Source organism: Micromys minutus (genome assembly GCF_963924665.1).
Source record: "Micromys minutus genome assembly, chromosome: 5".
NCBI lineage: Eukaryota > Metazoa > Chordata > Mammalia > Rodentia > Muridae > Micromys > Micromys minutus.
In genome coordinates, this window is record NC_137974.1 from 15,059,369 (window position 1) to 15,073,912 (window position 14,544).

Below are 14,544 nucleotides of genomic sequence, written 5' to 3' on the forward strand. Positions count from 1 at the left end.
CTGCACTTTAGTTGATAGAATTTTTCTAGTTTTCAAAAATATCCACACATTTCCAATCACCTTGATTTGAACTTATTTGTGAAGTGCCATTTTTCTTCATCTTCGCTCTCAAAGTAGAGGTCATAAATTGTGACAGTTTGAAGGTAAGTAATTTATGATTGCAGCTCATTTTCTGGACATTGTAGAGATGTTTGTTAATATAAATTCTCTATTTCTTAACAGATGTAAGAGAAAGAAATATGTGCCATTCTACTATATTTAACGTGTTCATTTCAAGAATATGAATTAAAGCATACTTTTCTTGCTTTTTGATTTACAGTCACCTAATAAATTTTCGTTTCCTATGTATTCGGTACTAAAATATTCTAAAAGAAATCTAAAATAAAGAAACAAGTGAATATAAAAATACATATTTATATAAATAATTAAACAATAAGCCTTTATAAAATGAGATTCTGTCATATGAAAGAAAGTGGATAAAAAGAGAATATTTTCTTTCCAGGGAAAGTCATGGGCAGGAAGACAACTATTATGTGATCATATTACTCATGGGATCTTAGAATGCAGCAGAGCTTTGTGGCGATTGTCTCAAGGTAGGAACAGGTAGAATGCAAAGCATTTGTGGAGATGTGGAAATGTCAAGGCAAATATTTTCGACAGGATGATATAGCAAACTTATTCCAAACAAGCAAAGTAACAGAGGTGCTTTGTCCTCTGATTTTGAAAATGAAGAAACCAAAGCAAGGAGTAGGTTCAGGCAATATTCTCTATGTTCAAGACTTTCAAAGTGAGAAGTGAAATTCAAACATCTCGTGTACCTCAAAGCTAGTAACAAAAGCCGCTTTTAACCTTTATTAAAATATTGTTGTAATTATGTTATTTTGCCTGAATAAATATTTAATTTTATAGGACCTGCTCTAATTTTAATAATTTCTTAAAATATTTTGGTTGAAAGTTAAAATGGTCTAAATTTTTCTTATTTGCTCCAGTAATTAAAAGCATGTCATTTTTATGCATGTGCTAATACAATTTGGACACATGCGTAAGCATTACTTAAAATAAAGTTTGCTATTCTATTTAAAAGTCAGGCTAAAATTTAAAATGCTTTGTATCCAAAATCTGTCTGCAGTCCAAAGATTTAAATTACTTCTGCAAATATATTCTGCTTTTTAATAAAACAAACTATTCATGGGTAAACATAATGCATTATGAATCATTTTCACCACGTTTCCTGCTATATTTACATTTGTAGCAACTATTTTATGATCTGAAAGAAAGACATTCAAGAGAGAAGAGAAACAGAAATAAATTCTCTCTAATACAAAAAGTGCGTTAATGTGTCATTTAAGTTCCTCATCTATATTCTGCGCGTTGGCACCAGGCCAATTGTTTCTGCCAGAAACAGTAAAGTTAGAAGGGTGGTGTCAGTTTTCGCTTCTGAGTTTGTTTTTATTTGCTGGTGGTGTGCAGGAATTGAGAAAACACGCTTTCAAGAAATTTGTTAGCTCATTAAACATAGATTATTCTTGTAAATCGTAGTCAGAAAGACTTGCTTATAAAATTCTTTGAGCCATAAATACAATATACTCTTAGGACATTTCCTGTGGGTTGATGTATTCATTTCTGTTTACAATGAATATGTAAAATGCTACCTTAATGTAAAAACATGATTCCATTTAATTTCTTTCTTTTCTAAAAAACCAGAAATTGAGTTTATTACAAGGGTGTCGAGGAAATCAGAAAAGGGCCAGGGGAACCCAATGTAGGCTATAAAGCTGGCGGTGGTGCCTGATGATGCCAGCAAATGGTACTGACAATGCTACGGAGCACTAAATAGAGCTTAAGGAGAACTCTAGTGCCTGGGTACGGAAATGATACAGACCCCGCTGCCTATTGTTATACCACATTGTCTCCTCAGACACAAGAGAGAACCTCATGCTCTCTAGTTGGACCCATAGTTTCCAATTTAAAGTCAGAAGAGGTACATCTGACTGTTTTATCTTCAGTCACTATGCACGTCCTGTTTGGAGGGAAGGCCCTGGATATTAGACTCTGACTTAAACCGTTTGGTGGGGAATCAGAGCTAAAAATGTGCATTAATTCTCGACATAGAAAAAGATTCCGAAAGGCCAAGAAATGTTAATAGCACTTTGTTGAAAACAATGTCAAATGTCAAACATGTTTTTTGGCCCACCTAACAAATTTATTTGTGTTTGGAAAACACTATTTTCATGTCCTGTCCTGTACTGCTATTACACATTATATGCTACAATATTACTGCATCATGTATGTCATGATTACTTGCTGTTAAGGAATTCTTGTTTTAACTGACAGTTATCTCTGTACTAGCTCTCTGTCTTCTTAATATTTTTTAAATTATTGATTACTTTATCTATTTACATTTCAAATGTTATCCCCCTTCCCAGTTTTCCATCCACAAGCTCCGATCTCCTCCCCCTCCCCCTGCTTCTATCAAGGTGCTCCCACACCCACCCAGCCTCTTTATCCCACCTTTCTGCTCTGGCATTTTCCTACACTGGGGTGTCAAGCCTTCACAAGACCAAGGGGCCTCCCCTCCCACTGATGATAGATAAGGCAATCTTCTATGTGTAGCTGGAGATATAGGTCCCTCAATGTGTACTCTTTGGTTGGGGGGTTAGTTGTTGTGAGCTTTATTGGATCCAGTTGGCTGTTATTGTTATTCTTTCTATGGACTTCTAAAATTTTTAGCTTCTTCAGTCCTTTCCCTAACTGCTCCATTAGGGTCCTATGCTCAGTCCAACTACTGTCTACAATCATCCACATTTGTGAGGTTTTGTCAGAGCCTCTCAGGAGACAGCTCTTTCAAGCTCCTGTCAGCAAGCACTCCTTGGCATAAGCAAAAGTGTCTGGGTTTGGTGTCTGTATATAGAATGAATCCACAGGTAGGAAAATCTCTGGATGGCCTTTCCTTCCTTTTTCTTCTCTTTCTTTTGTCCCTGCATTTCCTTTAGACAGGAGAAATTCTGAATTAATATTTCTGAGATAGTGATTCCATTCCATTTCAACTGAGAAGTTCAAGGAATGCTTATTTTTTAAAATACACAGCAAATAAATTGTGAGTACAGATATGCCTCTTCTAGCTTGTCATTTAAAAATCAGTGGTAAGTAACATGATTGATACATGACTTTCATGATAATCTCTTCTGAACTCAGTAATGCAGCCCTTCTGAAGAGAGCCCTAAATATTCTATGCATCTTTTGAACATTACCATGCTTATTAATTTATCTTTGCAATTTTGTTTATAGCTAGATTTGTTAATGCCAAGTTGAATTAAAACAATTATTTCCATGAACAATGCAAGAAATGAAAAAAATAAATGGCCATAATTATCACATTTGCAATGTTATTAAAATATGAATGGTATAATAAGACACTAAAAATATTCTCTTCTCCATATTAGACCATGTCTCATATGATTAGTAGAGTGGGTAGAATTTAAACACTTATGAATGAGGTTATCAACATACTCAGAGACAAGTTGAAATAGCTACTCTTATGTTTGCATCCCATGTACTAAAGGAATTCTCCACATGTAGGAGAAACTTGGTAATCTATTTCTTCCCCTCCTCTTATTACTCTCCATCATTCATTATTCAGACACTGCAATGGTTTGAACATGCTAATAATTAACTCAGAATCAGAAGGAGTATATTGGTGTAATATTAAAAAATATGTATCAAACAATTTGACATAGTATCATTTAACAAAAGTTGTATGACTGTAAATTTGTGCTGCCTTAAATTCTGTAATGGGATTTTGTCCGTCAGTGTGGTGTGAATTTGTGTGTGAAAGGGGAGGGAACCGAAAAATGACTCTGTTACTAGTTTTTTTTATTTAGAATGATAACTGAAACACATTTTTATTTTTATTTTTCATAAATTCTTACTTGTTAAATATCTAAACTATGTGAAAACTTAGCTATTTTTATATATCAGCTATTCCTTTTTGGGTTAAATTATCATTAATTATGAAGCAAATATGAAATATTCTCTTAGATCCTGAGAAATTAAATTTCATAAAAGAGAAATCAATTAAATCACATTGAATTCTTTAAATTTCTTCTAAGATTAGAAAGCCAGAAAGAATAAAAATTGCAACCTGTTATTTTTTAAATGTAAACAACTGTTTTACATACATATTCCATCATATGTTTCCTTCCCCCAACTCCTCCAAGGTTCTTCTCATGTCCAAACACATCCAACTATATACTGTGGCTTTCTCTCTTTTTAGGAAAATTAATCAAGCAAACAAATGAAATACATAATGAAAAGAAAAAAAACCACATAGAAATACACACATGCACAAGCAGAAAATCCCGAAAAAAAAAAAAAAAAAAAAAAAACTGATAAAATCAGAAGCTATCGTACAGAAGATAAAGGCATTAAGACAAAAAAAAAAAAAAAAAAAAAAGCCCAAATAAAACAAGAGGATACATTGTTACAAGTTAGACTTCATCTGAATATGATTATTTTATCCAAAGTGACTTGTTTTGGTGAAACTGATTTTGACATTCAAAGCATGTGACAGCTGGAAAAAGCTTCTTGTTCAAACACATGAGCCTATGTCCTTTATTCCTTTGGGCTGCATCTGTGTTGAATCTGGGCAGCCCCAGTATAATGATTTAAAGTGTCTTTAACTTTTCGGCCATGTATTTATTTGTACAAGAATTTTAATGCACCAACATGGAAGTTCTGGCAGGGCATAACATCCAAATACCTAGTTCTGTGTAATTCAGATGGAATGCAGAAAGGGTACACACCATAATTCCTCTGGCTGGGATAGAAACATACACAAAATACATACATTTTATGTAAAATTAATTTGGAGAAGGAAGCAGCTGTCTTTAAATGTGGCATCCAATTGAGAGGCAGACAAAGTGACAAATCAGAGAAAGATTTGACAGAATAAGTCAGAGATAGGGTACACCGGACTCTAGAACAGCCCAGAAAACAGAAGCTAATGAACAGCAGTGTAGGGAAAGTTAATCAGATATTGGGGGACGTTTTATGAATGCATTGTGGTTGACTTCAGGCAATACAGTGGAATTGTTGCAGTCAGTGCTGTTCAATTCATAAAATGCAAGAACAATTTGTCCAAGCAGAGCAACAGAGTAAAAAGCTATGAGAAGCCTGGGTTTGAATCAGTCACTTTGGATTGGAGTTCTGAGCTGGAATAGCTGAGTTAAACCAGACAGCAATAGTTGAGAAAGAACTTGAAAGGGTAAGCTTACTCAGCATTAATCATCTGAGATAGCTATTACATTGGGGAGAATAAAAGTCATTTTTACACTTATCCGTCCTGTTGTATCTGGAAGGCACTGTTTAAGTGTGCTTTCCATTCCTATAGGCCCTTATTATCTTCCTGCCTTCTCTTCCTTATATATCCCTAAGACCTGAGGGAAAAGGTTTGATAAGGTATCTCATTTAGGACTGAGTGTTTCAAAGGGCTGAGTATTTCAAAATATTTTCATTCTCTATGGATTATAAAATGGTAGGTCTCTGTGTTGGTTCCTGTTTATTGAGAAGAAACACTTCTGATAATGGCTGCAAAAGACAACATGTATTAACATTATTATTCACAAAGACATGATAAAATTTGAAAAGTGATTTGATCTTCTGATAGCTATACCTAAAATATAAATAACATTTATCCATACTCATTGATTAATTAGCACATTTTATCCTAATTATGATTTTTTTTATTTTCTTACTCATATTTTCTCTCCTCTGTTCTTCAACTTACTGTCCCTTAAGTCCGTAATCATATTTCTTTTACTCCTTTTTAAATACCATTTCCTTTGAAAATATATATGTTCTCTAAAAGAAATCTTTCAAATTATCATAGAAATATTTTTCTGCTCCGTTGACACTGTCTTCTTTGTGATTATGTGGACATAGTAAATCATAGAAGAGAATTCAGGTTGGCACAGTTTATCCACTGGATAGTGGCTTGTGTTCTAGAAAGAAAGACTGAGTCCAGATGGGTTAAGATGATAAGTTTTCAACAGTATAACTGCTTCCTATTAGTCCTCACATTTAATGACACTATTACTTGGACAGAGTGGCCCCCTAAAAAATTGCAAAAATATTTTCACTAATTGCATACTTCTGATAGAGGGAAAATATTTCAAATGTATAAAGAATTCAATAAGTAGTTACCAAGAACATAAATTACCCAATTAAAACTGTGGTACAAATCTAAAACAAAGAATTCTCAAAAGAGGACACTTAAATAACTGAAAAACTCTCAAGAAAATGTTCAATATCTTTTGCCAGGAAAATGCAAATCAAAATTACTTTGAGACTTCATGTGACACTTGTGAGAATAGCTGAGAGTAGTAAAGAAAAAGACATCAAGGGCTAGTAAGAATCTGGAGTAATGCAGACACTCATCTATTATTGTTGGGACTGAAAATATTAAAGAAACCAACAAACAAAATGATCAAGCTTTGTCACAGAAGAGTTCTGTGGGTTTTCCTCAAAATTCCACCTTTTTGACAAGACTTTATGTTCTGCTCCACAAATGTAAGGCAAGGACACACAGCTAAAGAGAATACCTACACAACTCTTTTACCGGGAATAAAACTATCTAATGCCTACCTAGAACCTTCAGATATAAGCTGTAGAGTCATTGATAAATAAGTTCTCAAAAACAAACCTAAGAGTAATGTAAATATTAAGTCAACAATAATCCCCTTGATCTATAATGCTAAACAGTTGCAATGTATGCTAAGGAAGTGATGTCACAAGGATTGTCAGAATAACCGATAAATATCTCCTATGAATTAAAGCCAAATCCATGAGAAAGAACACATACCTAACACTGCTAGTCTACATTTTGATATTCTAATAGATCAGTGCTGTTTTAAGCTATCTACTAAGAAACTTCTGAAAGCAGATAGGAACAAATACAAAGACCCACAACTAGACTTTAGGCAGAGTAGTAGACCATGCACAGTAACTTGTGAATGGAATTTTATATCTAATCCCTTCCTTGAGAGCTCAAAGAACCCTGTGAAGGAGGAGGCAGAAAGAATATACAAGTCACAGGGAGTAGAGAGAAGGTAAAAGACAGAGGCAGGAAGAACAAAAACATAAGTAAACTGAGAAACTCTAAGAAAACTGAGAAACTCATAGGAACTCCTAAAAACTGAACTGGAAGCGCTGGGCCAGCATAGATATGCACTAGTTTCTGTGCATGGCAGTTCATGGCAGTGAGTTTAGTGTTTTTATGGGATTTCAGAGTCTGAGAACAAATAGGTTTCTGACTTTTGTAGCTTCTATTGAGCTCTTTTCCTTTGGTTTGTTTTGTCTGACTCTGATCTGTACATTTTTTGTTTCATGTTATATTCTCATTTATTATTATCCTTTGGAAAGATGTTTTCCTATAGAACAACATAAAGGTATTGTGTCCAAATAGGAGGTGAGATAGAGCAAACCTGGGAGGTAGAAAGCGGGCAGAGCCCTTAATAAGGAAAATATATTTATTTTCAATAAATGCAGAAAAACTAAAACAGTGAGAGTATTATGATGATGATTTCACTAAAAATACACTCTAAAAATAAGGAAAAGAAAGCAAAAATAAGTGTTGTAGCATTATTTCCTATTGTGTTATGTGACACGTACATACCGAGCTACATTAGGATGCGAACCATTCCCTTCATTTCTTATTTCAGTAACCACTTTGCTTAATCCTATCATTGGTAGAAAGGCAGCCAATCTTTTCAAAATTGTCCAGTAACTCCTGTTAAAATCATTGTAAGTGACGCTGTGCATCTCTTTCCCCTGGTCTGACAGTTTGGAAAGGAAGATAACGCATCTTAAACAACAGATCTGGAAATACATACTGCAAAAAGAACATAATAGGATTGCAACTCACTGTTCATTTTACTTATCAGCTTTCTGCACGTGGGTGATTTAAAATCCTTGTTAAAAGAGGAAGGAGATTTATTTATAGTTTTTCATAGTAGAAATGAACACAGTTTGAGTTCTGGCAGGTTTAAATATGAAATATGTTAAAAATATGTCTGCTATTTGATCCGAGATTAAAAAAATAGACACAAAGTAACAAAATATTTGAATTTAAGAATGTGACTCTATTCAGGAGATAAGAGCTGACATTGATAACAAAATATTTATGTTAGTGGGTAAGGCAGCCTTCTCCCATGCCTTTGCTATGTCTTTAGGTATGAAAAAGCACACTGAGGTTTTATATGCTAATGGATGTTCATGGTGAAAGTTATTTCCAGAATGTATTATTTTGAGGCGAATAAAAAGCAAGCATTTGTAGTTTAATGTTATAATAAATATATAGATTTTACGAAATTCAGAATATAAATATTCACCCTTGATTTAATGCACACACAGACTTCTGTAATAAAATGTATATGTTGCATATATGTGAAAAGAGCTGTAATAATTCTCATACAAATAATATTTGTTTTTCAAAAGATTTCCTTTCCCTGGACCAATTTCCATAGGCTAGCATACATCACTTTAAAAGTATTTCCAAACTGTCCAAAAGTAAGAGTAAACTACTTGCCTCACATTTATTGCAAGTTAATTTACCACTACCACTAATTCATGATTAATGGTTAATCAGTTTTTAATAAGTTATATATATATATATATATATATATATATGTGTGTGTGTGTGTGTGTGTGTGTGTGTGTATGTAATATTTAAAAACATGTCATTAATTATTACATAACTAAGCAAATGATTTGTAACACCTTCTTGCTGTCGACTTAGTGACTTTAAAAATTGTATTTACTTAGAGACATTCATAATGTCAACAAAACAGCTGCAATTTTTTATACTTACTTTGTGGTATTCAGTTATAAGAAGAACAATTATATTCATATAAGCTACATCAGAGAAAACCAAAGATGAAAAAAAAAAAAAAAAAAAAAAGGAACCCAAAATAAAACCAAAAGAAAAAAAAAAAAACAGAAAATCAAATCAAAACAAAACAAATCCAACCAAACTACTGTCCCCATATATAACTACTGTCCCTACATATAAGTAATCTATTCTGTATACCAACAAGAACCTGCTTTAAATTTCCATGCCAATTTACAAGCCCCAGACTTTACCAGGCAATGTTAGGGACTATTGACTATACCAGAAGGACAGTGCTGGACTATCTAAAGACACATTAAGTAGTATGTTAACTATACAAAAAAGACATTTTACAGTTTAAAAACAAATCTTACGCAACCTTACATTTCAGCTTTTTTTAAGGAGTGAATTGTGTATAAGGGGATTAAATTCTTTATAGACAAGGGGGAAAACTGTGCTAGGAACAACTTATCATCATTTTCCTTTTCATCATCGTTTTCCTCCTCTTCCTCCTCCTCTTCATCTTCCTCTTCGTTCTTTGTCTTGCTCTTTTCAGCCTTGACCACCCCATTTTTTGCTGCATCATGATTTCCTTTAGCTCTGTAGGTAGTAATATCCTTAACGTCCTTCTTCTTCAGCTTGGAGGCCTTCTTCTCATAGGGCTGCTTGTCATTCGCGGCAGTGTTGTTCCACATCTCCCCTAGTTTCTTTGTGACATCAACAGTGGATAAGCCAGAATGCTTGCCTTTGATTTTTGGATGGTACTGAGAACAGAACACGAAGAAGGCCGAAACAGACCTCTTGGGTGCATTCAGGTCCTTGAAGTCTTTTAGGTCTTTCTCTGGGGGGGGGGGGTGGTGAATGTAGGTTCTCATTTCTCTTTTATAATGAGCCTTGTCAGCTTTTGCCATATCGTCAAATTTCCCTTTTCTTTAGCAGACATGATCTTCCACCTCTCTGAGCACGTCTTCCCCGCACTCACAGCCATTGCAGTACATTGAGCTCCATAGAGACAGCACCTGGGCAAGCCAGAGCTGGTCAGGCACTGGGCGACTCTGTAGTTGCTAAGAAGAGCAAAGGAGATCCTAAAAAGCCTAGAGGCTCATCCAGAGACTGTCTTACCTGGGGATACACCCCACATGTGCCTAATAAACCCAAGCAGTATTGCTGATCAAAGTAGTGCTTACCAGCAAGAATCTGATATGGATGCCTCCTCAGAGGCTCTGCTAGAGCCATACTGATACAAGGATGCTTGCAGCTAATCATCAGATTTAACAAGGGGGACCCTAATTAAGAAGCTAGAGAAATGACTGAAAAAGCTGAAAGGTTTTACAACCCCTTGGCAAGAACAAAGTAATCAACTAACCAAACCCACCACAGTTCATGGGGACCGAAACACCAGCCAATGAGTTTGCATGGCTCCAGGTGCATATGCAGCACAGGACAGCATTTTCTGACATCAATGGGAGGAGAGGCCTGGTCCAGGGAAGGCTCATTTTCCCTGTGTAGGGGAATGCCAAGGTGCTGAGGTGGGACAGAGTGGTTGGGAGAGGGTGCACCTTTATGGAAGCAATGGGAGGGGGAGGAGGAATGGATAGAATTGTGGGAAAGGATAACATCTGAAATGTAAATGCAGAGAATTTGCAATAAAAATATTTGGGGTGAAAAGTAAGTAGTTTTTGCTAAAAAAATAAAGAAAAAAAAAAGCTTACAAAATGTCCTCATATGCATTCTTTGTGCAACCTGCCAGGAGGAACACAAGAAGAAGCACCCGAATGCTTCTGTCAATTTCTCAGAATTATCTACCTGACATTTTAACATTTTTTAAAATTGACAATTATATACATGAATATACCAGATTTGTCCTCTGATGTTTCATTCTAAATATCTCCCATATGTGTTCCCCCAGTTATCTATCTATCTACCTATCTGTCTATCATCTATTTATCTATATTCCATCCATCATCTAACAACTATTTTATCTATGTATATATATTTATCATCTACCTACTTATCAATCTTTTTTTCATCTATTTTTCTGCCTATGTATCAATCTGTCATCTATCTACCTGTTTCTAAGTCAAACGACAGTTAGTGTTCTCTAAAGGAATATGAGTGTAAGACCATCTACTAGATTATGGGACACATTTCAATGGCTTTATTTTTATTAAAACATAATTAATTTTTCTTTCCCAGAAGCCATTGATTAACACCTGTCTCTCCACTTTTGGTGGAAATTTATCATTCCATTCATCTTTCCTCATGTATTCTGAAATATTGATCTTCTACAGGACTTCATGTAATCATGCCTATGATTCCTGGAGTCCAAAGGCCCCATAATTATTGTTTAAGAATACCCACAAACAATATTTTAGTAATATTTCCAGTTTTGTTTGTTTAAACCAATCTAAGAAGAGTAATCTCTAGCATGTGGCTTATGGCCAAGAGTAGTCACACATGTCTGTAATCTCATTATATAGGGAATAAGTAAAAGAATCCCTACCTGAAGGCTAAACAGTGCTAATATACTAATCTTTTTTTAATTAATCAATTTATTCATTTACATTTTAAATAATATCTCCTTCCTGGAAACCTTCTACCAACTCCCAAGCTTATCCCATCTCTTCTCCCGCCCCTTTGCCTCTGTGATGATAGTCCTCCACCCACTCATGAACTGCCTCACCTCTCATGTATCTCCCTGTGCTGGGACATCAAGTCTCCACAGAGCCAAGGGCCTCTCCCTTTGATGCCAGATAAAGCCATTCTCTGCTACCTCTGAAGCTGGAGCCATGGGTCCCTCCATGCATGCTCTTTTGTTTGTGGTTTAGTCCCTAGGTGCATTGGGTGGTCCAGTTAGTTAATATTGTTCTTCCTATGGGTCTGTAATACCTTCAACTCTCTCAGTTCTTCCCCTAGGCTTCTCATGGGATCCCCATGCACAGATGGTTGGGTGTGAGTATCTGCATCTCTATTGACCAAGTACCTCTAGAACCTCTCAGGGAACAGCCATTCCACGCTCCTGCTAGCAAGTGTTTCTTGGCACCAGCAATGGCTGGGTTTGGTTATCTGCAGATGGGAGGGGATACCTTGGTGGGGTGGTCTCTGTATGCCCTTTCCTTCAGTATCTATTCCTTCCCCCCACCCCTAATCTTTCATTTGGACAGGAACATTTGTGGGTTAAAATTCTTGAGATGGGTGTGTGGCCCGATCCTTTAATTGGGAGTCATGTCTCTCTACTGTAAGTGGTCTCTGCAGCTCTCTCTCTCCTTTGTTGTGTCATTCTGCTAAAGTCATCCATGGCATAATTTATAGTAATTAAAATCTCAAACATCTGTCAAAAAGGAACTGTTTGGATAATCTATAAACCATTTACATAATCACATATCCTGTACTCAAACAGCAGTAAGGACACACTGTTGGACGTCTAAGAATCAGAATTATCACATCCAACAATAAAATAAAAAAAACAAATAATAAAATATAAGTAAGCTGGAAGGTGAGTGTGGCACCACACAAGAATCTTTCTCAAGTTAAAATGTACAGCATATAAAATGGGTAGGGGAGTGGAGGCATGGCCATTACTACATTACTTTGCTGGCATAATCATCCCAGTTCAGATTCATGTTTCCCACAGGGAAAAAAAAAAAAAAAGAGTTCCTATAGTATATACCTGCCCTTCCAATGCTAGAGACAGTGGATGCTAGGAGTTTGATGACCACTTGTTTTAGATAGCGAAAGATATATGAATGATCTATACAGCCACAATGTGAAAATAGGAACTGACAACCTAAGGAAAAGTCATTTTCCTAACTCACAACAATTAGTGTACATCAGTATCAACTCATACCATAATCCCAACACCTTCTCCAAAAGAGAAAAAATTCTACAAATCAGCTAAAAGAAATAAGTACTTAAAAAGTAATGGAAAATATGAAAAATATAAAAAAGAAATGGGGGACATTTATAAATCCATGATATAGAATACACATCTTAATCACAAAATTATAAAATAACCCATGAATACAGACAGATCTATGAATAGGATAGAGATTGCACTAAAAATGGAAATCTATAGAAATGGTACTAAATCATGCAGAAAAGGAAATAGCAAAACAGAAATTGAATTACAATGTGAAAATAATTCACTCCTACACTAACATTATACCATAAGACAACTGTAGAGTTCTTAAGAGGTAGTAAACTAAATGCATTTATGAAGACCTGATAGTATTAGTGAGCCATATCCTAATATAAAGACCAATATGGTTAAATTAAGTATTCATTTAATTGCAAGAAATAATATCAAGGATAAATTAATGTCAAAAGAGATAGTGCTGAGTCCAAACACTGTATTAACACTAAGAAAATTATTTTCAACATATTTTTAATGACTACAATCAAATATTTTTAAAAGCAACTGTTTGTTTATGAAAACTTTATATTTATCCTGTTAATATGCATGTGGGTGTCATGAGATTGATGTGTGCCATGGTGTGACTTGGGACACTATAAGAGAACTATTGCAAGTAGAAGTCTGCTCAGTCCTTTTACCCTGTGGTTATGAAGGTTACACAGGCCTTATGGCTTGGTAGTAATTGATTTTAGCTGCTGTTATAATGCTGTTCCTTAGTCAATTAAATTTATTGTATTAACAATTATATGGTTTTATGAGTTTAATTAAAAAGGTAGATATATATGTGATCTCTTACTTGATCAAATCAGAACAATTACTTTACTTACCATCAAAAGACATTATTATTTTTGTGATGATATTCAAAGTCTTTTTCTAAAGCCATTTTAAGTAAAATTTAATTTTGCAGCTAAATTAATCCACTGTTTTAAAATTCCAGAACATGTTTATTCAATCTATTTCTAAATGCCAAATCCTTCAATTTCTTTGGTGCTTTTAATAACTAGTCTGCTCTTTATTGAGATTGTTTTAGCATTTATATTTCTCAAGTAAAAACGGTCATCTCTTTTTGCCTACATTTTTTTTTAATAATATGATATTTAGCCCAATTCTGACTGTGCTAACTGAAAATATTGTGGTGTTACTTTCTGCATTTTTGATATAATATGTTTAATTGTTTTGATATTTACATTATAAATGTTAACCTTCTTCCCAGTTCAACCTCAATGAGTTCTTCACCCCATTTTCCCTGTGTTTGCCAATGAAAGGGTGCTTCCCCACTCAATTACCCCCTCACTAAATCAACCACAACCACCTCACTTCCCTCCAAAGCATTCCCCTTCTCTGGGGCATCAATTCTCTATAGGAATAGGCACATCTTCTTCCACTAAGGCCAGACAACACAGCCCTATACTGCATATGTGCTTGGGGCCACAGACCAGGCAGTGTATGTTTTTTGGTTGGGGGCATAATCTCTGGTAGCTCCCAGGGGTCCATGTTTGTTGATAGTTTTGTCTTTCCTATGGGGTTGCCATTCCCTTCAGCCCCTTCAGTCCTTCTTTAATACTCTTTAGGGGTCCTCAACCTCAATCCAGTAGTTGCCTTGTCTGCATCTGTCTTTGTTAGCTGTTACTAGAGCCTCTAAGAGGACAGCCATGCTAGGATGCCTATGAAAGGTAATAGTTCAAGGTTGCTGCTTTCTAATATGATAGATTTAAAGTTAGGCAGGTCATGTTGTCTTTCCTTCAAT